Source organism: Adiantum capillus-veneris, chromosome 3 (assembly GCF_014529385.1).
Source record: "Adiantum capillus-veneris isolate H3 chromosome 3, ASM1452938v2, whole genome shotgun sequence".
NCBI classification, from domain to species: domain Eukaryota; kingdom Viridiplantae; phylum Streptophyta; class Polypodiopsida; order Polypodiales; family Pteridaceae; genus Adiantum; species Adiantum capillus-veneris.
The window spans coordinates 12,585,244-12,612,754 of NC_140933.1; positions in this window are offsets into that span (position 1 = coordinate 12,585,244).

Consider the following 27,511-nt stretch of genomic DNA (forward strand, 5'->3'; position numbering starts at 1 on the left):
AGTATCATAGCCGATTGGTTTCCAGCGAGAGAGATTCAACATTGTGAGTTCTTCATGCGCTATTGGAGCTAATTTTTAGTCACTCTTGAGTGCCTACAGAGGATAGTGTTCAGCCGGAGTATTATCCTTTAACTCCACACACATAGGAGTGCATTGGGGTGTGCTTTTACAGCAGGATTTGGAGCAAGAAATTTTCATCCATGTATGGGATTGTGGAGCTAAGATCTTAGGTTGTGTTTAGCTCATTAAGAAGCTAATTTTCTAAGATTTGGGACTATTTTTCTATGGTTATTCAGCCCAAAATGTGGCACATTAGCAAAAGCGAGTCTTTAAAGGTGCATTTTTTGGCCCAAAAAATGCATTTTTGGCCATATCTCCCTCATACAGACTCAAGTCTGTGTAACCCATGAGTCTTTTGGGGGGTTTTGGTACATTCTAATGGATGCAATGACATTGTTTATTTGACCTAATTCTGATCACATTTTTTGTATAGCAACATGCATGGCATTAACATCCTCACACACAGACATAGATTTTGTGCACGCGGATCAAGACTTAATGCATGTAATTTGAGCATTGGCTCAATGTATGCTTGTGTGGGTTATGACACATTAAGTTACAAGTACAAGTGCTACTTGGCCACTACAAGTAGTTGGATACAAGTACATGTTCTTCAGAGCCAATGCTCACAACCCATGTGTTTTGAGCATTGGCTCAATGTATACTTGTGTGGGTTATACGTGCTCTATGTGAGAGCATGTATACATTGAGTATTGTCTCAATGTATGCTTGTGTCGATTATACATGCTCTATGTAAGAGCAATGTGGTCGTTGACTATGACACATCAAGTTACAGGTACATGTGCTACTTGCCCACTATAGGTAGTTGGATACAAGTACAAGTTCTTGAGAGCATTTTTCTTGAGATCTATTTGCGATATTCCATATGTGTTTGGCATCTATGTTTAGAATTCTGGTCATCTCTATCATTGAGCGTAGGTAGCAAGTGTTGACCAACTTTGGGTCTACTCTCGGATTCATTTCCAATGGGAGTTTCACTTATTTCTTGCACTCCAATTGGTGCTTGTTTGAGCACATATCTTGCTTATTGCAAAGATTATTGTATGTATGTTTGTTGCGGATGTTGCCTTTGTATGCATTTGTGGATCCATCTTTGCTAGTATGGTAGTCTCGGCCATTTATGAGACTTGGTATGGAAGATATTCATTTTTGAGACTTGACTATGGCCATGTCATAACTTAACCTTTTGTGAGCATTGTGTGTGAGGTTTTTTGAAGCCAAACATTGGGGGCCAGTTACCCAGTGCAAGCTAGATTAGGTTGCTAGGGATCCAGCTATTGTATCCTCATCATAGGTCATGTATAGAGAGGACTAGGTGCTTTGACAAAGTATTGGTAGCCATTTGTCAATTTGATAGTGTGCATAGATAGATTGCTACTCTAGTTTATGTCTATTGCTTAAAGAGCATCTCTATGTGTTTTTGGTCTATGCGTATTGCACTTTGACGGTCATTTTGGTTGAGATTTTCCCAAAATTCAAATAGGACTCAACTTTAAAATTTTCAAAATTTTGTGCTAGAAATTTTTCTCTTATGGTGTAAATAGGGATGTTTATAACATCAAGAAGTTTGATGGGATAAAGTTTTGCGCATTGGAAAGAGTAGATTTAGGATGTTTGAGTGCAAAAGAAGCAAAAACTTCCCATTTCATATGCTACAAGGACTAAAAAGATGAACATGACTCGGTTTCAATGGGAAGGGCTAGATGAGCTTTACAAATCTACAATTATATTGCACCTTTCCGAGTCAGTTTATTTCGTTATTTTGGAGTTTTCTATGGTGCATCAAGTATGGTTGAAGTTATGCAAACATGTATGAGAAAAAATTTGCTAGCAACAAGGTGTTCTTCATGTGACAGTTGTAAAATAGTCAACTAGTGTTTCTATCCATATCAATAAGTTTGACTGATTGTTTGCCAAAATTCACACTCAAGAGATGAAGATATATGATCAAATGAAGATATTCACTTGATTTACTCATTGCAACCATCATGAGATACATTTTGTACTATTGTTAGTCATTATGTACCAAATGGTATGGTAGTGTACAATGACATCAATAGTTCTCTTCTTTCACAAGAAGCGCATTGTAAGACTATGGGTAGCGCGCATCATGGTGAAGCTCACTATGTTCAAAAGAAAGCGAACAAAGGAAAGGTTGTTCTTGGCAATGTGAATCTAGAAAATATGGCAAGAGAGATACACTCCTGATAGATTAAAGTCTCGCAGTAAAAAGGGCAGTTACTATCATTTCTGTGGGAATTATGGTCATATAAAGAAAGACTACCATGCATGAAAACATGAGAAAGGCAAAAGCAAAAGTAGTGACAATTAAACGAACTAAAAAAAGAGTAAAAGTACAATTAAGATCCAAGAGATCAATCTGGTCACTGATTATGATGATGTGCATGCCCATTATTTTGCTAACATAGTCTACGGTTGTGTTCTATGATGCACAAGAGACTCTATGTTCATAGAGTTTGTTGCCAGCCAAATTTCTAGTTAGTGGTGAAGTTTCATATATGTGGATCCTATATTCAACTGCATCTGTTCATGTGACCCCACATAGGGAGTGGTTTACTCGTTATGAAGAGACTATTGGTTCCACTCATTGGGTGACGGTTATACTTGTGACATAGTTGGCATTGGTGACATTACTATGGCTTGATGAATGGCGTTAGATTTTCCATTCACAATGTGAGTCACATGCCATGTTTGACTTCACTTGGCAGGCTTGATGACTTGGGTTATAAAGTCACTTTCTATCAGCAATCTCTTGTTGCCTTAGTTGCATTGTAGGTTATATGGGGTATGTATAATACGCTTTATGGGTGTACTATACAACCCTTCCAATGACCCCAATTAAACGGACATATTATATGGTGTCACATCAACCAAATCACCGTTTCATATAATTTCTTAGAAATTGGATCAAAATATAGTTCAATAAAACTATATTTTGATTGAAATAAATTGTTCTATATTAGAGTCATTCGCAAACCTTTTATCATTGTGGGCATCTGTAGTGAAAAGTTTGCCTTGAAATCACCCCAAAGGTGAACTCTAAAACCCCAAAAACAAAAAAAACATGTTTATTAAGCAATTAATTAGAAACAAAGTCTATTTTAGTAAAAAATTTAAAAAAATGAAATTCAGCTTAAAGTGTTATATCTAGAAATAGTGTTGCAATTAGAAAATTTAATTCATACATTTCGTGTAGAGTTTTACTCACACTTGGACGTAAGTTAGTTTAAGTGAATTTAGTGATTACTTACCATGTTCACACTTGGAAGTGATTTAGTTTGAGTTAGTTCTTTGTGTAGAGCCATGCTCACACTTAAAAGTAACTCAAGTAGACTTAGTTCATGGTTTACCTACTAAGTGTAGAGCAATGATCACATTGGAGGTGGTTTAGGTAGGTAGAATAGTAATCGCTTGCCTTATGTAGAGTTTGACTCACATTTGGAAGTGATTTAGGTGAAGTAAATAGAAAGTACCTGTCACGTGTAGAGCTTGACTCACACTGAAGGTGATTTAAATAGGTAGAATAGTAACGCCTGCATTGTTTCAAGTTTGAATCACATTTGAAAGTGATTTAGATAAGGGAAATAGATATTGCCTGTCACATGTAGAGCTTGACCCACACCTAAAGGTCATTTAAGTATATCTAAAAAATTACTTGCCTGCGTAGAGTTTACTTAGATTTGAAGGCTATATAGATATAAATTAAAGCTCCCACTGAAGATGAACTTTTAAGTTTTAAATAACAATTTATTGAAAAATGTTAATGCCTATGTTTGTGGACATTGTAAATGGTTGTTAATTTCTAAATAAGATAGTAATGGTAATGATTTGATTTTTAAACAGAGTAACAATGATTTGTATAGGCTAAAACTAATTTGAGATATATGTTGATAGATACTTTTGTTGATCTTCACACACCCCTTTACAATATGGTGAAAGGACATGAGTGGATCTATGTAGATGAATTGATAGTAGAAAAGACATCATCAACGTTCATATGTAAATCTTGTGCCATAAATTTGGTGGGATTGCACACAAGATAAAAGAACATGTGTTCAAAATACCTAGAAATCTGCTAGCAAAAACCCTCCCAAAGTATTCAAGAAAAATTTCATGAATAAGTGCTCAAGGCAAAGAGAATACTTGCCGAAGGAAAAAATAATATCGATCCAAAAGTAATTAATTCATTGACTGAGAGGGATATAGAGATTATTTTTGAAGATGAAGAAAGCCAACTTGTATATGCAGAAAGGGGTGAAGAATGCTCCCCCACTACTACTACATAATACAATCAAGAATCTCGTGGCTCAAACCCCACACATGTCACTTCTCAAGTTTAAAAGCATGTGTTGTAGCATCAATTAGTGGTTAACACGTGCATCATGGTTCTACTTTGCATCAAGCATTTGACAAGCAATTGTTGCTTGAGCTAAATCTCTAGTGGAACCAAGCTTTTGTACTTGAGGATCCCCTTCAATGTAATCCGTAATCCTATCTTCAAGGATGCTTTGATGAGCGCAACAAAGGAAGAATTTGTGGCACCTGATTCAACAAGATGTGTACAAAATATCTAGATAAAATGAAACCTTCATCATTGAAGCACATACTTCTTGAGTATGTGCCATAGAACGGATGTACAATTGCTCTTGATGGATTGATGAATTGTTAAAAAATCTCTTGATGAATGTGATGTTGATTTGTCCGAGGGGATCCATTTTCATTGAAGCAATTGATACATCCTTGAAAGAACAAACAAGGAATTTTTTAGCAGGTATCTATGAGCATGCAATTCAAAAAGTTGTTGGGCCCAAAAATGTTACTGCCATTTCACAAACAATGCATCTAACTACAAAGGTGCAGGGCATGCAATTAAAAACAAGTATTTGAGCTTACCTAGGTTCTATGTGTTGCCCATACTTTGGATTTTCTTCTCAAAGACTTTGGAAAAGTGTCATCAGTGAGACAAACCTTAATAGACGCTAATCATGTCATAAAGTTCATTAGAGAGCATGCTGTTACTTATGCTCTATTTAGAACTAAATCACCCTCTAAAAATATGCAGATCTTTTTGTGAGACACAATTTGCAAGTGCATTATATGTTCCTGAAAAATTACAGTAGATTAAGCAAGCCCTTTGTGAAATAGTCTCACACAAGAGATTAGATATTTGGATTGACAAGTATCCCCCCTATGAGCTTACAGCCACCAAGTGCTTTCATCTTGTGAACTCCCTGTGTTCTGGAGAAATGTGGAAAAATTTATCACTGTTATACAGCCTTTAGTGCATCTAGTGTGCTTGGTTGATAAAGATGCATTCATATTTGGGCGGCTCTATTGGTACATGCATGAGGTTGTTTGCAAGCTGAAGGAGAGTACGTCCTTTGTAGCACGAGATAAAAACATGATGGTCTCCTTTGTTGAGAAACATTGGGATCAATTACACACCCCTTTACATGGGGTGGGCTTTGTGTTGGATCCAAAGTTTCAAATGCACAATCAATTTGCTAACAATGAGGTCATCCAATAATTTTAAGAAAGTGTGTGCATAGTTATTAGGTGATGCAGATGGTAGGGTAGCTTACACACAAAAGACATTTCACACCAACAGATAAGGAATGTCTGGGGATCCATGGCACACAGATGTGATTAAGGCATTGAGTACACCTATTTGGTGGAAGGATTATGGTGGGGAGAAAGTGGAGCTACAGCACGTGGCTGTCAGAGTCTTGTCAATGGCAGCCTCTAGTGGAAGTTGTGAGAAAAAATGGTCATCTTTTGGTTTTGTACACACCAAGAAAATAAAATGGGTGGCTCCTAAACGGGTTGCAAATTTAGTGTACGTCTTTTGTAATATGTGACTAATGCACAAGCTGGCAAGGATAGCTACATGAGCTACAGAGCAAAGCTTTGGATGTTTTCAGACCCACGAAGCAATTCAAGTGAAGCCCACTCTGATGATGAAATTGAGTGGGATCTGGTAGATGTGGACCCAGAGTGCTCAAATGTGGAGGAACGGGATGATATGATGCATGTGATTGATATTCCAGATGTATAAGCACTCCATTTTTCTCATGCATAACACTTTTGTATATGATGGTTCAAAGTCACATGAACATTTTTGTCAAGATTCCAAAGCTATTTATGGGTGAGAAATACAACATACCTTTAATCAATTAAAGCCCTTGGGTGTTAGACATCTCTCTCTCTCTCTCTCTCTCTCTCTCTCTCTCTCTCTCTCTCTCTCTCTCTCTCTCTCTCTCTCTCTCTCTCTCTCTCTCTCTCTCAGACATCAAATAATTTCATTAGTTTGGAAATTACAAAAGTGTTGGCTTTTACAAAAAGAGCAGTTACAAAGACATAGCCTGTGCATGAAGAAGATATAACTTATATCTTGGGTATAATCTCACATGGTCTCTGATAGGAAAAACTCATTTGTTCCCATGAACTTGCTTGTCCTTGCTTCTAATATATCCTCTTCAAAGGGACCAAACTTTGCCTCATATCTTGCTAGTTTCTACTTCAATATAGCATTCTCATTATCCAATGCCTCACAACGAGTGTGTAATGATTGTGTAGTCTCTCCTTGACTGGTCCATTCTACACCTTGAGTAGCCAATTCCTCAAGGATTTTTGTCTCCTTTGGGAGATAGGTGAATCCTTTCTTGCACGAAGGCACTCCTTCATTTGCCTCTTGAGTGTGACCTTGGTATATTGAGAATCCCTTGCCAAATCCTCCCATGATAAGTTCATCATTTCAATCTACTTTGCACCCCAGAGTATAAAAGCAGTAGCATTGATACACAAAGTAAATGTATATCTACCTATACACTTGTAAGAATTGGCGTGCATATGCTACACCAATATCTTGTGTTGCAGGTCAGATATATTAGCGGAGGGGATCCCTTTGTGTTGCAAGTGGCTCTAAAAAGTGTGTGTTGGAATTAGGGTTGCAGAGAAACACACACAGCTTGGAGAAGATGAAGGAAGCCCAAGGCACGCAATTGAGAGTGCATTACTTAGTGTGCAATGGAAAGATAGATGGCCCTAGAGTGATGGGCATATATACAGTGCACGGGGGAAAAAACCTCTTAAAGAGGAAAAAAATGCCCCGGTGGTCCTATTGTGTTCACACACATCACTACCACATGTATATGGTAACAAATCCCCCCTGCAGTGATGCAGTGAACCAGAGCTGGCACATGAGTAAAGGGAAGTGCCATGCCCTGAGGACATGATCAGTCCACAAAGGGGAGTAAGCCCAAAGCTTTGCGGAAAGCTTCGAGCTTCTCACGAGACAATGCCTTTGTGAAAGTATCTGCAAGGTTGTCCTGTGTTGTCACATAAGCCAAGCTGACCTCTCCTGTTGAGAGCCTCTCCCTAACATAGTGGTAATGCACCTCAATGTGCTTTGTGCAAGCATGAAAAAATGGGTTCCTCGCAACTGCCAATGTGCTCTGTCTGTCAGTCTAAATAGTGTTGGCAGTGTCCTGTCCAACACCCAAATCAGCCATAAGGCGTCTGAGCCATACACACTCAACCGTAGCTATGAAGACTGCCCTGTACTCAGCCTCACAACTCGAAGTGGCCACAGTAGTTTCTTCTTGCTCAACCATTATATACATGAACTGACCAAGCATGAAACAAAAACCATTGACACTCATGTGTCAAAACAACCAGCCCAATCTAAGTCCAAAAAAGCATGTAAGTCTAGCGGCAATGATCCCCTTTGGGATAAAACAAGCCAAGATGTAAAGTGCCACTAAGGTAGCAAAAAATCCTCTTGACAGCGTGCCAATGCTTAGACCCTGGGCTATGCATAAATCTTCTGACCTATGAGACTGCAAACTAAATATCCGGCCACGTGTTGCATACAAAAAGAGGCATCCAACAGTAGTTTGGTAAAGAGTGACATCTGCAGGATCATCAGCATCATGAAGACTCAATTTCAAACCTGTTTCCATGGGAGTGGAAATAGGTTTGCAATCCTCAAGTCCAAACTTACGTAGCAATGTCTCTATGTAACTTTTTTGACACAAGGCAATACCACCATCACAGTGCTTAAACTGTATGCCCAAGTAATGATGCAACAACCCCAAATCTTTCATCTTGAAAGTAGCATTCAAATCAGCCTTAAATTCACCAATATGTCTCTCATTTGGTCTAGTGATGAGCAAACCATTGACATAAAGAACCATGATGAGAAGTACATCACCCTCACGCTTTACATACAATGTGCTTTTGTTGGATTGTTACGAAAGCCTTGTTTGACCAAATGAGTGTCAGCTTTATCATACCAAGCACGAGGAGATTGCTTCAACCCATATAAATCCTTCTTACATCTACACACTTTGTCCTCTTGTCCTTTCTTGACAAAACCACGAGGCTGCGTTACATAAACTTCCTCGAATATGTCACCATTCAAGAAAGCATTAACAATGTCTAATTTATGTACATCCTAACCAAAATGAGCTGCCAATGCACATAGAAAACGCACAGTAGTCATACGACACGTGGGAGCAAAAGTCTCTTCATAATCTATGCCTCTTTGTTGTGCATAACCCTTTGCAACAAGTCAAGCCTTATGGCGATCAATCTCACAATCCGGCTTGCATTTCAACTTGTAAACCCACTTTTTACCAATGGCCTTTTTTCCAGGAGGCAAATCACATAAAGTCCATGTGTCATTTTCTATAAGTGCATCATATTCTGATTGCATGGCAGCCATCCAATTTTTTGAATTATGTGCTTCACCAAAAGACAGAGGCTCCTCAACATCATGTAACTAGACACATCCAAAGCATAACAATCTGATGCATAAGATGCATGGCGAGAGCCTGAACGAGTACGACTAGACAAAGGTGCCTCCAATTTACTATCACACAATGTATGCACCAGCCATTTTGGCATACTTCTAGCCTGCTCATTTTCAGCCCTTTCCTCATCAAGTACATCATGTACATCTGCATCAATAATAGGCTGATCTATAACATTTTTAGAAACCCCTTAGGCTGTACATTTGCCTCATTGGAATTTACATTCGAAGTTCCACCATTGAAAAGAGGCAACAAAGTGTCATAAATGTCCTTTGAGCTTACATTACTATCTCTAGTACATGACAGCAAGGACTGAACAGAATCTTCCACAAACACTACATCCCGTGAAAGTAGAATATGCTTTTTTTGCGGATGATACAACCTGTAACCTTTGATTTCAGCACTATAACCAACAAAAATACATTTGACAGCCTTATCATTCAATTTTCTGCGTTGTGTTTGTGGCACCAAAGCATATGCCAAACAGCCAAAAACACGCATGTGCTCAATAGAAGTCTTTCTATCATGTCATACTTCATATGGAGTAATAGACTGCAAAGCTTTCGTAGGACACATGTTATGTACATAAGTGGCACACATGATGGCCTCAAGCCAAAAAGAATGCGGCAAAGCTTGACTTTTGACCATACATTGTGCCATTTCCGTAAGTGACCTGTTTTTCCTCTCAGCAACACCATTTTGGCACTGTACATTGGTGTTTTATCCCACGACTAGCCAGAAATGCATTAAATTCATGAGACATATACTTCCTCCCTCGATCGGAACGGAGGGTGCCCATAGTACATTTCGAGACATTTTCAGCCATAACCAAAAATTGTTTGAAGCACATAAAAACTTCGGACTTGGCTTTAAGCGGAAATACCCATGCATGCTTGGAGTAATCATCAATGAAAGTCACGAAGTACAATAATTGCCCAAGGACGGAGTTTGCATGGGCCCACAAACATCACTATGCACAAGCTGCAACCTGCATGTGGCCCTAACTGAACCATCCTTTGGAAACTTAGAACGCTGCATTTTACCCAAAATACAGCCTTCACAAACATGTTTGACAGGTGCTTCAAGAGGCGGCAAAGAAGCAACCATATCCATTTCTGCAAACGCAGCAAACAGGCAAAATTTAGATGACCAAAACGTGCATGCCAAAGTTTTGCATCTAAAATAGCCCCTGAATCTGCAACTGCATTTGCAAAATTTTGTCCACACTTGTCATACAAAGTGAGCTTATACAGCCCACGGCACAAAATCCCAAACACAACAATTTCATCACCAAAACTGAGATCATGAACTGTACATCTGTCATCCACAAATTTGACTACAAGTCCAAGTCTAGCAAGTGTGGATATAGAAAAAAGATTCTTCTTGATCCCAGGTACATAAAGTGCATCAACGAGTGTGAAGGAACTTCCATTTGCAGCAGTAAGAACAATCTTTCCAACTCCCTGAATTGGATAAGAGGCATTGTTGGCACAAGTGACTGAATTCCCATGAGGGACCAGACTCGAGAGAGGTGAGCAATTCACGATGTGAGGTAATGTGCTTTGTAGCACCATTGTCGAAATACCACACATGTGAATCTGCAGCAACTGACATGCATGCACCATGGACAGCAGGATTGTAAGTGCACTCTGCACTAAAAGCCCATTCTGCATCAACACCAGCATCACAGTCTCCTTTGACAGAAGACTCAACAATAGCTGCATTTGTAGTGGAACCAGCATTTGCAGTGGAACCACCCTCTTTCTTCTTAGCCTCTTTGGCCTTCAACTTAGGACACTGCTTGATCAAGTGATTATTAGCTTTACAATAATGGCAACGCATCTTCTTTTTGCCCTTATCACCGAAATTTCCAGACGAAGTGCTGCCAACAGAAGCATTGGGAACATAAGTTTTGCCACTTGCAGCAGAACCATAAGAAGTGGCTACATTGTTGTTACCACCCTTTCTTTGAGAAGCAATAAAATCATGTTCAACTGCACGCTGTCTAGTCTTGTTTTTTTTGGAAAGTGACTCTTGCAACAACAGTGTGCATAATGCATCAAACTTGACAATTTCAGTATTTCCTTGGTCATAAGTCTCCAAGTACTAGTAGAAGTCTCGTAAGAATCTAGTAAGGCATCAAGAACAGTCTGCACAAGGGAACTGTCTGAAATGACTTCACCTGCAGAAAAACATTGCTCATTGATATCCTTGACACCAGCAAGGAAAGTGTCCATATCATCTTCCTCATGCATAATCTTGGACTCCAGCTCTTTACGCAGCAAAGCAATTTTAGTCTCATTGCGACTTGCATAAAGACCACGCAAAATTTTGCAGATTTTGCTGAACAAATGTGAGAAACAATGGTACGCTTCACAGACAACGCAATCAATGCATGAGCCTGCGCATCCTTTACATCCCAATGAGATTGTTCTGTCATAGGCAAAACAACTCTAATAGCAGCAATTCTTGTAGCAAGACCTACAACATCCTCAACATCGCCTGCATCCTTAGAACCAGGATGTACATCAATGCCCTGCACAATATTCTAGACGCACTTTGACACAAGAACATGTCGTATCATGTAAGCCCACATAGGGTAGTTGTCCCCATCCAACCTATCCGCAGTAGGAAACATCTTGAACACATCTGTGTTGTTGTCAGCCATGGTAAATGTTGCACTTGATGTGAAAACCGCCCGTAAAGAGGATAAATGAAGCGGGAACAACCCGTGCCATATAGCACAAACTGTAGAAGACTGCAAGGTACCTGTTATGCAAAAAACGACACTGACAAAAATTCTGCACAAAATGACAAAATTGCCTGTGTAGACCTGCCTGTAGTGGAAACGGAGGCTGAAATGAGCCCGAATCAGAAATTTGAGCAGACTGAGCTCTTCGTCCTGCAGACGCTTGCCAAAGCTCACTGAAATGAGAGAAAATGAGCAAGCGTGTGTTGGAGTTGCTGGCGACTAAGCCCGGGAGGATGCAACCTGCTATGATACCAATTGTTAGAATTAGGGTTGCAGAGAAACACACACAGCTTGGAGAAGATGAAGGAAGCTCAAGACACACAATTGAGAGTGTATTACTTAGTGTGCAATGGAAATATAGATAGCCCTAGAGTAATGGGCGTATATACAATGCACGGGAGAAAAAGCCTCCTAAAAAGGGAAAAAATGCCCCGACGGTCCTAGTGTGTTCACACACATCACTACCACATATATATGGTAACAGTTTGTGCCGCATAAAATGGTTTGGGCATGACTTTTTGCATTTTTTGTAGCTCAACAGATCTCCATCGTGGTCTGATTCGTCCTGTTGGAACCTTGCCAAACCACTTAAATTGCCTTTAGCAACACAAATCTTCTCCTCTACATAGATTTAATGTGCTTGTTCATGGTTGAGATAGGGATCTTCATTTGAATTTTGATCATGCTGCGGTGGTTTGTCATCATGCTCAAGTGGCATGTTATCATGCTGAGGTTGTACATCATTGTACTGAGGTATGTTTTCTATCTGTACATAACAAGAAGCACACATTAGCACCTAAATTTATGCAAGTAATTTAAAATGAAAATCTTAAAGTCATGACAACCCTCCCTATACAGTGTGATCAGGAACAGCCAATGACAAGGTGTATATTAAAACCATGATCCTCCCTATAGTGTGACAATGAGAGCCTCAATCTTCTTGATCGATTTACTCTTTGTGTCAATTATGTTATGTTGATTGAGTGTGGTGAATTGTCTTGCTACCAAGAAGCCCTGCAAATGGATGACAAGTTGAAGTGGGAGCAAGCTATGCAATCTGAGAATGACTTGATTGTGGACAATGAGATTTGGGACCTATTGAATCTGCCAATTTATAAGAAAGATTTTACCTTGCAAATGGGTTTACAAGCGAAAGAGTATATCTAGTGATGATATGCTTAAGTACAAGGCTTGATTAGTTGCTAAGGGATTTGCACAACACAGAAAGGTATTGATTTTGATGAGATCTTTTTTACTGTGGTCAAGATGACTACCTCACAAATTGTGCTTGTATTTGTAGATATTGAGGATTTGGGATTGGTCTAAATGGATATGAAGATGGATTTACTTTAGAAGATCTCCATGATGATGTATATATGCAACAACCTGAGGGGTTTGCGGTTAAAGGTAGCGAGCACTTGGTATGTAAACTAAAGAAGGCTCTTCACAGCTTGATACATTTATGAAGTCTCATGGTTATAAGAGAATTCAAGAGGATCACTGCTTATACAAGAGAAAATTTAGTGATGGTTCATTGGTTATTCTCATTTTGTATGTTGGTAAAATGCTAATTGCTGGGAACACTCATGAGATTGCCAATTTGAAGCAAACATTAAGGCAGAACTTTGTGATGAAAAAATTGGGAGAAGCTAGTAACTTTCTTGGTATGTGCATTTAATACTAGATTTTAGGGCACTTTATATCCTTTGACACTTTTGTGTCCTCTCGATGTAGCAGGTTCCTAGAATTATTGCTTGATATACCAAGGAGGTTGTAAAGTGCTCTAAACCCACAAAGTTAGCTTATGGTAAGAAAAGACTTGGAATTCTTTTGGCTACTAATTCCACCTTCAAAGTTGGGTTTGAATAACATTTTTAGGAATAACTCAGGCCAAAATAATTCTAAATTTGTTGTTATGCTTTTAAAACATATAAACCCTATGTATTGGAAGCTATGGCCCATTTTTGGAAGATTCTTTGTGGAGATTTGCAAGTAAAATGCATGTTTTGATGAATATTTTGGAGGTTTCTTTGGAATCAAAAGGTAATTTTGAGTGTGTTTATGGAATTTTCACCATGTAACTCTTCTTCCTTGAGTTTTGGGGTACCTAATACCCTAAATACCGTATGAAAATGCCACATTGTGGAAGACAGTTTTTTCATCGATGTAATTTTTGTACTTCATCCTTGTGTTTTGAATTGTCTTAGCAAGACATGTTTTGATGATTTTGATCCTTTCTATGCTTGAAAGAAACTAAAGAACAAAAGTGTGTAAAGTGGAAGCATTTGTAGAGATAATAATAGCTGTATGCATAGAAGCATTGATGATAAGCATCAATGCACTTATTTGTACTAATTCTATGAACAAAAGAAATTTTTGGGCCTACAACAACCACAGACTTTGGTCAAGAGCTCATTGATGTTCACAAAAAAATGGGCATGTTGTTAGATATTTTGTGCCTTGTATAAAATGGGATTCACCTAGGAAATATGTTCTTTTTTGTCAAATTGAGCATTCCTTTGGCTTCAAGAGCTCCCCATGACCATACAATCAAGAGTTGTGAGTGTTTCTTATTCCTTTCACATAAAGTTTGGTGTTATCTTTGAGCTGAAGTAAGGACTTCTACAAACACATACATATGATGAGAGTATTTGATTATTTTACAAAACCCTCAAAGGACACTTTTATGTCCGACTAGATTACCAAACTAAGCAATACACAACTAAAAGGATTCTTATGTTGTCTCAAGAAGCATACATTTAGAAGGTTTTTCATCATTTCAATATGCAAAGGGGAAGATTGAGTACCCCATTTTCAAGATATGTGAAACTTAGCAAAGGAGATTATCCTAAGATGGATGTTGAGAAGATGGAAAAGGTCATCTTCCTCAATGGTTTGCACTCTTATGTATGCGATGGTGGCAAGGAGACTAGATATTGCATTTGTAGTGGGAGTGTAGAATCACTTTATGAAAAGTCATGGTAGGAAAGATTGAGAAGTAGAGAAGTATATCCTTGGATACTTGAAAGACATCAAAAGCAAGTGCTCACACTTTGGAGCAGTGATGCATCTATTGTTGGATACATGGATGTAGATTATATAGGGAATGTAGACAGGAAAAGTTATATATCCGGCTAGTCTTTGTATTTGCTAGAGGAGCTATTTCTCGAATGTCGTGTCTTTAAGATTACATATCCTCTTACACTACAAAGTCTAAGTATGTTGCAACATCAGGTGCCAACAAGGAAGCAGTAAGGTTGGCAGGTTTAGAGGAAGCTCCAAAGTTTATCCTCCAATGCTACATTGTGATAGTTTGAGTATCATTGCTTTGGCAAAAAATGAAAACCATTGATGTGGGCTATCACTTTATTCTAGATGTCTTGATAGACAAGTAGATTGAAGTAGTCAAAGTTCATACCGATGATAACCCACAGATGCTCTTTCGAAGAGTATAGCATTTGAGTATTTTGCACATTGCATTGACTTGATGGGTGTACGGTGAAGCCACTAACGTGCTTTACACTTTTATCATTTTTTTACATATTACTTGTTTTGATCACTTAGGACCACATCGGCCTTTAAGTGGGAGGTTGTTGAGATAAAATTCCAATGATTGCAACACAAATAGTTTAAACTTGGTGCTTAAAGATTGGTACACTAGTGAAGAAACCACATGGTTTGCCAAAATAATCAACGTCTCATTTCAAGTTGTAAAATTTATCTTGAAAAAACATAGCATGCTTAATATATACATGATGCATATGTTAGTTATGTTGAAATTTCCTACTAACACTCAATTTTGCATGCACTATTGTACATTGGAGTCTCTCCTATTCAATAAATGCATTGATTGATACTTTTGGTTGTACGACATTCAATGAATGGCATCTTGATCATTGTGAATGAGTGAAAGAGAAGGTTACAAGTTTCCAAGTATCCATAAATAGGCATGCTTTGTGAAGGAGTGTAATGTATGCATACCATGTAAAGACGTCTGTTATTTGCGATTTGCAACCTTGATCAAAAAGCACCAAAACCTATGGAAAGTATAGGTGATGTGGTGGAAAGTCCAACAAATTTTAGAAAATCCTAAGAAGTTGAAAAACTTTGTAGTGGAAAAGGAGTTTCAAATACCATTCTCTACAAGACAAGGGAAAATTTTTCTCAAGTACTTTCACATCAAGTGGAGGAGTGCTCATAGTGCACTCCATAGTGTGGCTTATATGCTCGTTCCCGAGCATTGGAATCTAAACTTGATGTCAAATGCAAAGGTGATCAAGGATTTTTATCATGTCATCAATTGGTTCTACTGCAATGCTCAAGATTGTATTAGTTGCATTAAAGAGCTGAGTGCATTCATACTAAAAGAAGGACCTTTTACAAATGATTTTGTTCAATCAATGGCAAAGGAGAAACCTGTATAGAAGTGGTGGATGATGAATGGTGGTGACCATTACTCAAATCTTTATTCACTTGGAATGAAAGTTTTGGGACAATGTGAAACAAATTCAAGCTTTGAGAGAAATTGAAGTATATATAAGTATGTTCATAGAACAATTCACAGCAGATTATTAGTAGGAAAAGTTGAAAAATTAGTTTACATATTCTTCAATGACAAGATATTGCATCATATCAAAAGTGTTGGTGGCTACGAGGAAGAAACAACTAGTTGGGTGTACGACTACCAAGCAGAAGATGAAGGTGAGTTTGACATTGACGTATCTCAATGTACAATAGCTGAGTCTGAAGAGAATCTCACAATAGATGTAGAAAATTCAGCAGAGCAGAACATATAATGGATGAAGACAAACCAAACAATGACTGCACAGACTCAACATAAGATGTCACGAATATATGAGACGTGAAATTGTAACTGAAGTTTATATTCTTTGTTACCATATACATCTGGTAGTGATGTGTGTGAACACACTAGGACCGCCGGGGCATTTTTCCCTCTTTAGGAGTTTTTTCCCCCCGTGCATTGTATATACGCCCATCACTCTAGGGCTATCTATCTTTCCATTGCACACTAAGTAATACACTCTCTATTGTGTGCCTTGAGCTTCCTTCGTCTTCTCCAAGCTGTGTGTGTTTCTCTGCAACCCTAATTCCAACAATTGGTATCAGAGCAGGTTGCGTCCTCCCGGGCTTAGTCGCCAATTGCTCCAATACATGTCTGCTCACTTTCTTCGATTTCAGTGAGCTTTGGCGAGCATTCACATGTCGACAAATATTTTGGGGAAACTCGTAGAGCTTAGTCTGCTCAGATTTCTCATTCGGGCTCATTTCGGCCTCCATTTCCACTATAGGCACGTGTGCACAGGCAATTTCGTCATTTTGTATAGAATTTCTGTCAGTGTTGTTTTCTGCATAACAGGTGCCTTATAGTCTTCTACGGTTTTTGCTACATAGCACGTGTTGTTCTCGCTCTGTTTCTCCTATTTTCTGGCAGTTTTCACATCAGGCGCAGCATTTACCATGGCTGACAACAACAACACAGATGTGTTCAAGATGTTTGCTGCTGAGGATAGGTTGGATGGGTACCCTATGTGGGCTTATATGATGCAACACGTTCTTGTGTCAAAGGGCGTCTGGAATATTGTGCAGGGCATTGATGTACGTCTTGGTTGTGAGGATGTAGGCGATGTTGAGGATGTTGCAGGTCTTGCTACAAGGATTGTTGCTGTTAGAGTTCTTTTGCCTACAGAAGAACAAGCTCGCTAGGATGTTAAGGATGCGCAGGCTCATGCATTGATTGCGTTGTCTGTGAAGCACACCACTGTTCCTCACATCCATTCAGCAAAATCTGCAAAACAGGCTTGGGATATTTGGCTGGTCTTTATGCAAGTCGCAATGAGGATAAAATTGCTTTGCTGGGTAAAGAGCTGGAGTCGAAGATTATGCATGAGGAAGATGATATGGACACTTTCCTTGCTAGTGTCAAGGATATCAATGAGAAACTTATTTCTGCAGGTGAAGTCATTTCAGACAATTCCCTTGTGCAGACTGTTCTTGATGCCTTACCAGACTTTTGCTAGTACTTGGAGACTTATGACCCAAGGAAATCCATAAGTTTTCAAGTTTGATGCATTATGCCCATTGCTGTTGCAAGAGTCACTTTCCAGAAAAAACAGGACTATGCAGCGTGTAGTTGAACAGGCTTTTATTGCTTCTCAAAGAAACGGTGGTAACATCAATGGAGCCACTTCTTATGGTTCCGCTGCGAGTGGCAAAACTTCTGTTCCTAATGCTTTTGCTAGCAGCAATTTGTCTAGAAATTCTAGTGATAAGGGCAAAAAGAAGATGCGTTGCCATTATTGTAAAGCTAATGATCACTTGATCAAGTCGTGTCCTAAGTTGAAGGCCAAAGAGGCTAAGAAGAAAGAGGGTGGTTCCACTGAAAATGCTGGTTCCACTACAAATGCATCCATTGTTGAGTCTTCTGTGAAACGAGACTGTAATGCTGATGTTGATGCAGAATCGGCTTTTAGCGCAGAATGCACTTACAATCTTGTTGTCCATGATGCATGCTTGTCAGTTGCTGTAGATTCACATGTGTGGTATTTCGATAGTGGTGCTACAAAGCACATTACCTCACATCGTGAGTTGTTTACCTCTCTCGAGTCTGTCCCTCATGGGAATTCAGTCACTTGTGCCAACAATGCCTCTTATCCAGTTCAGGGAGTTGGAAAGATTGTGCTTACTGCTGCTAATGGCAGTTCTTTCACACTTGTTGATGCACTTTATGTACCTGGGATAAAAAAGAATCTCTTGTCTCTATCCGCACTTGCTAGACTTGGACTTAGTCAAATTTGTGGATGAGAGATGTACATTTGATGATCTGCTTTCATAACAGTCCAACAGAAAGCACATTGTATGTAAAGCGTGAGGGTGATGTACTTCTCATTGTGGTTCTTTATGTTGATGATTTGCTGATCATTGGACCAAATGAGAGACATATTGCTGAATTTAAGGCTGATTTGAATGCTACTTTCAAGATGAAAGATTTGGGGCTGTTGCATCATTACTTGGGTATACAGTTTAAGCAGTGTGATGGTGGTATTTCCTTGTGTCAGAAAAGTTACATAGAGACATTGCTATGTAAGTTTGGACTTGAGGATTGCAAACCTATTGCCACTCCCATGGAAAGAGGTTTGAAGTTGAGTCTACATGATGCTAGCGATCCTACTGATGTCACTCTTTATCAAACTGTTGTTGGCTGCCTCATTTATGTATGCAACACGAGGCCGGATATTCAGTTTGCAGTCTCACAGGTCAACAGATTTATGCATAGCCCAGGGTCTAAGCATTGGCAGGCTGTCAAGAATATTTTCCGCTACCTTAGTGGCACTTCACATCTTGGCTTGTTTTATCCCAAGGGGGGGATCATTGCCGCCAGACTTACATGCTTTTTCGGACTCAGATTGGGCTGGTTGTTTTGACTCGAGAGTGTCCACAAGTGGTTTTTGTTTCATGCTTGGCAGTTCATGTATATCATGGTTGAGCAAGAAGAAACCTATTGTGGCCACTTCGAGTTGTGAGGCTGAGTACAGGGCAGTCTTCACAGCTACGGTTGAGTGTGTATGTCTCAGACGCCTTATGGCTGATTTGGGTGTTGGACAAGACACTGCCAACACTATCTACATTGACAGTCAGAGCGCATTGGCAGTTGCGAGGAACCCAGTTTTTCATGCTCGCACAAAGCACATTGAGGTGCACTACCACTATGTCAGGGAGAGGCTCTCAGCAGGAGAGATCAAGCTTGGCTTATGTGCCAACACAGGACAACCTTGCAGATCTTTTCACAAAGGCATTGTCTCGTGAGAAGCTTGAAGCTTTCCGCAAAGCTTTGGGCTTACTCCCCTTTGTGGACTGATCATGTCCTTAGGCCATGGCACTTCCCTTTACTCATGTGCTAGCTCTCGTTCACGGCATCACTCCAGGGGGGATTTGTACCATATACATGTGGTAGTGATGTGTGTGAACACACTAGGACCGCCGGGGCATTTTTTCCCTCTTTAGGATTTTTTTCCCCCCGTGCATTGTATATACACCCATCACTCTAGGGCTATCTATCTTTCCATTGCACACTAAGTAGTACACTCTCTATTGTGTGCCTTAAGCTTCCTTCGTCTTCTCCAAGCTGTGTGTGTTTCTCTGCAACCCTAATTCCAACATTCTTTAGCAAGCCTTCAATGTATACAATGCTACTTCAAGTCAAAAATTGTAATTGAAATTTATATTCTTTAGCAATCAATGCTACTTTAAATCAAAATTACAATATCTAATATTGTGAGGGTTGATGGTCAGAATGTCTTTCTTCAGTAGTGAATAGGTCTCTAATTGCACTAGGGGTGCTTTGTCAAGCTTGCTTAAATTTGTATTCATTCACCATCTCAAACATACAATACACACCGTGTGGAATTTCTTTAGAACAAACTCCACATCAACTACACTTTTGCATTAGTCTAATCAAGCAAATGAGATAGTAATAGTGACCACATGCCAACCTGTAATAACCACTCCATCCATCAAAAGTTGTGTAGAAAACTGGGAATTGAGAGGATAAAGTCGCATCTGAGTATGTACAAGGACTAGCTTCAGATGGATGACCAGGAGACTTATGTGTGTCCCTTGGACAAGCGCGGGATTTATTCATTGTGGTAAGGTTTGAATGTCTTGGCTAAGACAATTAAGTCTTTGTTCCATTCTTGCTTGTGACATTGGAGGTGTTTGGGATACTTGAAGGAGCCATGTAAATTATGTATACTTCTTCGCCAATTGTGTTGCCAAAATGTCTCTCCTTTTTCAATTTTATCTATGCACATTCAATAATTAACGCCAACTCCTCTCGCATGAATGTCACACAGCTCTCTCTTATATCATGTGTGGCCACGGTGGTCTCCTTTGAGAAGTCTACTGAACTTTGTTGGAAAAATTGTGCATGCAATATCTTTGCAAAGTAAAGAGCACAATGTGCATTGTGCAAGGGACGTCCAAACACTTCCAAGTAGATTTTTGGGCATTTTCTTTGACATGTTGATATTAACACTTTGACACTTTCCACTTGCCTTTCTTGATTTCAAAGTCTTCACATGGCCATATTGTTTGTATCATTTCCTTAGCTAATTCCTTGTTGATATCCTCCCATTGCGCATGGTTTGTGTATTCAATAGCTGACGGGTTGTACATGTTGCTTATTGTACTGGCATGCCATGTATAAGCACCTTCATGCATCAAAATGCATTAACATTTGCTTGGTGATTGTTTGTTGGGGTAGGTTGTGCATCTTGTGCTTGGTGTGCTCAGCCATAGTGTCTCAGAAATGCAATTCACAAATATATAGAATATTGAATGTTTTTGTCAACCTTATTCTCTCAAACATCTACTCTAACAATTCTTTTTATCAAACAATGTTCTCTCAAGCATCTACTCTTCAACTCTTTAGTTCACAATGTTTATCAACCAAAATAAGACCATATGAGACCAGAGAAATTGAAATGCTAAAATTCACTGAGAGAGTAGACTAAGTTGTATACACCATTCAAAAATAGAGTAATCAACACCATTATAGATAATTGCCTAGATGGAAAACCATTTACAACGAACATTTTTATCTTTTATGTGTTTAAGCCGAATAAAAATCAAGTGTAAGTTCAATGAGTGGTCATTGAACAGGGCTTGGATCTATCTTTAAATGCTCTGTAAAAAAATAGCAAAATATCAGAAGCATTGCTTGTGGCCTCATGCTCCCTAAGTTTCATCCATGTGTCCACTTTTTGCTATATGGCTCTCAGAGTATCATGGCTAGAGTGACAAAACACTTCACTTTTAAAAAATACTTTTATGGTTGCATTTTAGTAATCTATCATCATCTCACACATAAAACCAAGAGTATATATGTCACTGGTCTTTGTGTGTATATCATGGCCACTTTGACAATTCTTGTTCTCCTACACTCTTTGCTTTTAGAATTGCTATCAAGAATTGAGCTACATTATATACATAGTTATTCGTTGGTCGGGGTTTTGAGAATCATGTCCGTGTCAATAATGCCGATGCGGGATTGATTGGATCGTGTGGAATCTAGCATTACATTATACGGATGCATATTGCAATACACGATGCTAGCTGAGTGAGTTGCTGCAATATTGTCCACCAATTCATGTAAAATTGTTGGCATGTGTCGGATCACCATTTTGAGGCATGCATGTTCTATCTTTGATGGTCCAAAATTTGTTGGAGGAAATTTCTTCCAATCATATTGGAGTGTGTGCAAATAGCATCGAAATGTGCCTTACAAAAAAGGCACTCGACACATCAAATCTCCCACTAGGCTTTCATACATGTATGCATTTGGCAAAGAGGACCTTGGTAATCTAGATTCTTCCAATAACATGTTTTCATAGCTTGGTCCAAATCCCAAGCTTGATGTTCCCAACCATTTCTCCCAATATATAATGTCATGATTTATCCCTCAAACCACTTGGGTATTGTCCTTCTGGAAAACTACTAGTTGCATGACCATTGATGACCCTTGAGGAAGGATTCTCGAAGATACCTAATAAAGCTCTATCCCTCCCTCTATCAACTGTTAATCAGGAATCTTTGGGTGCACCTTGTATTGCATGACAAGAACATTGTACTACATGAAAATCTAAACTGCAAGGGTTTTGAGTGCCCCATGAGAGAATCTAGACCATCACACAAATATCCTTCCACAAAACTCTTGACATTTGAGCAAAAGTGAAGCTAGTGATGACTTTAATGAAAAATCTCCATTAATTGAAGGAATGAAGGCACTATTTTAATCTTTTTGAGAGATTTCTAAACATGGCATCTATGTCTTCATGTGTGTATCCCACCATTAAGAAGCTCAATTGCACACTCTTGAAGACACCATGAGCTACAAGTAAAGAGAGATATACAAACACATACATGTTCTTATTTTCAATTTCAAAGTTATCTAACTATTGTAGCAAGCTCTTAAGTAGAGTTTTGAAAGTTCTTTAAGTCTATACATGACCTTCACACCAACTTCTTGTCAGCTGATTTCCTTGATCAGAACTGTTTGACATCTCTGCAAGGGATGTTATCTAGAAGCCCTCATTGACAAAATCTCTCAAAGCACTAAGAGAATTTCTATGAAGCAAAACATCAAGCAAGCTATTTTCATGCGTTTGTCCACAATATTGTTCTCCTAAATCCCCAAGTAATGTTTATCTTCCCTTTCTAGGTTGTGCAAGCAAAGGCAAAGAGATCAGATTGTTTCATTTGGATAAAAGTTCCTTAAGCATATTAATGTAAAATGTCCCTATCTACCATGCCCATGCTTATGAGTTATCATGCCAGTCAAGGACACTTATAGCTTCCATGAGTTGTCTATGTCATTTGACTTTGTCTTCAATTGAGTAATTTTTGTTATATGCATTTTGTCATGGGTGATGCATATATACTAATTAGGGGACATCTCCAAGTACTTGTATCACACATAGTATAATTTTTTGTAGATTTGTTTTTGTTTCATGTATTTTCACCGCTCCTCCATAGCACCCAACCATGATTTAATAAGCTACACTTAGAAAATTCACTTTCCTTTGACAATAAGACATGCTTCAACTCATTATTTTGTATCTTACTAAATGTAGAAGAAGATAATCTCTTATATCTTGTGGCTATGAGTTTTGCACTGATCTCTCTAAGGATATCAACCTATTAGTCCATCTTTGGTATGACATCTCCTCGGTACCATCTGTTATAGTCCTACTATTGTCAAGCATGTGTTTTGAATTGTTTTTGACATAATCTTGACCGATTTCTCATTGGTTATTTTCAATCAATGCATCCCAAGTGTCCACATTTTGAAAACGTGCAAAAATGCTTCTACTAACAACCTCATTGTAAATTTTTTTGAATACATTATTGTCTCCATTCCAACATTGGAATCTATGTTTCAAGAATTATCATTTAGTGGTTGAATCTTCTCACATTGTCGGATGTACAAATCAACATCGAATCTCCCTTGATAGCCCCCATAAAGGTGGACCTCATTCCTACATTAAATCATCCCCAAGGATCTACCTAGTAAGAAAACTTAGATCTACTAGTTCCAAAAATTTGCTTTTAAAGGAAACAGAAACAATTGCATTGAGCACATGAGTGTGCAAGTAGTTGTCAAGCAATAGTGACACTAAGTGCATGGCTTTAGAAACAATTTCTAGTAACCATAATTCATTTTAGGGAAACCATTTTAATAATGCATATATTTCTCACAAGTTCAAGAAATAATTTATTGGCTTTAAAGTCAGCAAATAATTTATCAAAATGCAAACTTGTCTCTTTTATGGTTAAAGTAATTCCAGTTGTAAAAGCATAGAAGGTGTTGGTTTTACCAATAGATTTTCCAAAAACTATGAAACAAGAATTTTCTTTGTCCTTGTAGCAACGGAAATCTCTAGAGTTGAGCAAGGTTTTATGTCAACGTGCATCATCCACATATAGATTGTTTGTGGTATAGAACTAAAATACCAATGCGACCATGGGGTAGGAAGCCATTGAGCAGATCAATCAACACACTAGTTCTAGCCATTCCATCTTATGCTTAGGAGAGCGAGGTTCATCTCTCATGTGAACTCATTCACATCAAAGGTCTTCTAGAAGAGCCATTTTCATATGTCTCATGGTCTCTTTTTCTTTCATACCTCAATCATTATCTATTTCTCATGTATTAGCAATCATAAATGTCACAATTTGAACTACATGCACAATCCCTTCCTTTCGGTTAGGAAAGCCTACAAGCTGCACAAATTAGCCATTATCTATGTCACATGAAACCCTACCTTGTTAAACATTGAACATTTAACTCAAGTTGGTGTGGTTGATGCCCTTTGAAGAGCTAGGCTTTTCTTCATTTTGATCCCTCCTGCTCAAGTCTATGTATTTGTCATCATTTCCACTACCATCATATACATTATATCTATCCATGCGATCATCATGCTCTTTGTGAGTCCTTCGATCGCCTTTCATGTGGCTAGAATTGCTTCTATAATAATTATTTTTGTCATGGGCCCTTTGTTTTGCATACCTCAATCGATGTCACATGAAACCCTACCTGCATAAATATTGAACAATTCAAATTTTTGTGGTCGAAGCCCTTTTGAAGATTTGGTGAAATTTACAACAAGGATTTTTAATTACAACCAAGAAATTTACACTACAAACTAGGAAATTTACAACCTTGATTTCTCATTTCAACATTTTGACCGTGAAATTAACAATGGGGGATTTGCATTTCAACCAAGTGTGTGAAGACCAACCTGGACAAAAGGACCAAAACAGGCCAAGGTGATGCATCTAAATATGCCTGCATACGCACCATTGAAAAGTCTTTCACTGCATAAAGAGAGAGAGAGAGTGAGAGAGGAAGAGAAACTAACAAGCATCCCATTAATATCGCTCAACTTGTGCTATGCAAGAGAGGGAGAGAAGCGTTGATGCGGGGCCCCATCCGCATGCGAGAGAGAGAGAGAGAGAGAGAGAGAGAGAGAGAGAGAGAGAGAGAGAGAGAGAGAGAGAGAGAGAGAGAGAGAGAGAGAGAGAGAGAGAGCGATCCAATATAGTTGCCAAATCTCTTCAAGGAACATCGCACACACACACACACACGCGCATGTGTGTGATGTTCCTTGAAGAGCTTTGGCAACTGTATTGGATCGCTGTCTCTCTCTCTCTCTCTCTGTCTCTCTCTCCACACACACACACACACTCTCTCTCTCTCTCTTAGAGGCCCAACACATAGATATCTCTCCCACTCTCTGTGTATCCTCATTGTCCTCTCTCTCTCTCTCTCTCTCTCTCTCTCTCTCTCTCTCTCTCTCTCTCTCTCTCTCTCTCTCTCTCTCTCTCTCTCTCTCAACTTTAGTTTAATCTATTAATCCTAAATCTCAACTTCACTTTAATCTTATTAATCCTAAATGTGAGAGAGTCCTTCTTTGAGAACTCTAGTTTAATGTAATCAATTATAAATCCGAGAGAGAGAGAGAGAGAGAGAGAGAGAGACAGAGAGAGATAGTTCTATTATCATCCTCGGAGGTCAAATATGACGTATGGGACCAAATGAACATGTCACGTGGTGTGAGTGGAGGTCATAAGTGACTCTTGATGCTCAAAAATGGTTGAAATGAGCATCGTAGTAGAGAGTCCACATCGTGGTTGGGAGAGGAAGGTATGTAGGGAGAGCTTATGGCTGAATATATGGGGAAAAGAGGACCTAATGTGGTCAAAAGTTGAGCACTCAAGTAGTGTGTGGTACTCAATCTCTCGCACTTGACGAGGGCATAAGGTGCAAAGTCGATGAGACTCCTCGCCAGTGCCCCAATGTCCTGTCTCGCAGCATAGAGAATGGGAGCTAAGACGAATGGAGGCAATGGTGTGGATCACAATGAATGGGATGGGCTCAAGGATGTAGAAGAAGAAGACAAATTTGTTGTTTGGGGCAACATGTGTGGTGTAATGGTTGAAGCGAGAACCTCCTGATTTCTCCAAGCCGTGATACATTAGCATTGTAAGAAGGCCTCATTAACTTGGGAGTTGATCAACGCATCCTTGACCAAGTGACATGCAACCCATCTTCCAATCTATTTCTTGATGCCAAGCATCCACCCCAAACTTAGTATTTTTCTCTTGCATGTCTTTTAGACCTTTTGAATTACTTCATATGTGATTCTAGGAAGTTGATACAAAGGGCTACGTTGTGTCTTAAGCATGTACTCCACAACCCATTGCATGCCCAATACATCAATGGGCAGCGATCCATACTCAAGAAGTAAGAGCATGTAGGGTGTTTGTGTCTTGACTTGGAGAAAGTTGGTGAGAAAACGCTTTTGGACATTCTCAAACTCTTTCCAAGTAGACTTCCCGAGGCTACCACCCCACACCTCCACTCCATAAAGAAGCACCGGTGTCACCAATGTGTCAAAGATGTACTTTTTGAGAGCCCAACACTTGACCTCTCCAGCATTGCACATGTTCTCAAATGCATAATAAGCCCTCTTTCCGGCTTCCAAGCGATGCATTGCACAATCCTTCCATTTATGATTGGATGGAACCTCAAGGCCAAGGTACTTGAATCTATCTACCACTTCAAGTTGCTCATGGTTGTATACAATGCATGGATTTTTGTCATTGAGGGTATTTACAATCATAACCTTGGTTTTGGATCCATTCACGATCAGCCCACTATGTAGGCAAAAGCGTTCCAAGACACTCATAAGCTTTTATGCATCTTCTAAAGTATGTGCCAAGAGCACTACATCATCGGCATAAAGCAAAAGCATGATCAAAGCATTTCCGATCTTGACCTCTTCTATGCCTTCTTGTTGCATAAAATCAAGAACCATGCATTCCAATTCATCAATGAGTAGCCCAAAGAGGATTGGGGAAAGTGGGCATCCTTGTTTGACACCAATGGTGCTTGCAAAAAAAATTAAAATTCCATATCCCATACCTAATCGACATATCACTTTTTGGTAGATGTGAAAGACTACATGCATAAATTCTCTCGGCACTTGAAGGCTTTGCATACGTCTCCAAAGATTTCCTCGCGGTACCATGTCAAAAGCTTTCTTGAAATCCACAAAGCAACAATACAAATTTGTTCCTTTCAATCGAGACGCTTCCATAAGAACTCAAAGAGTGACAAGGTGATCAATAGTGCTATGATGCTTTCGAAAACCCGCTTGGCCAAGCGCACGTTTGTTGTTCTTTTCAGCCCATTCACTTATCTTCATCTCCATGATACATCCAAATACTTTGCCATCAAAGAACTTATAGTGCAATAGTTGTTCAC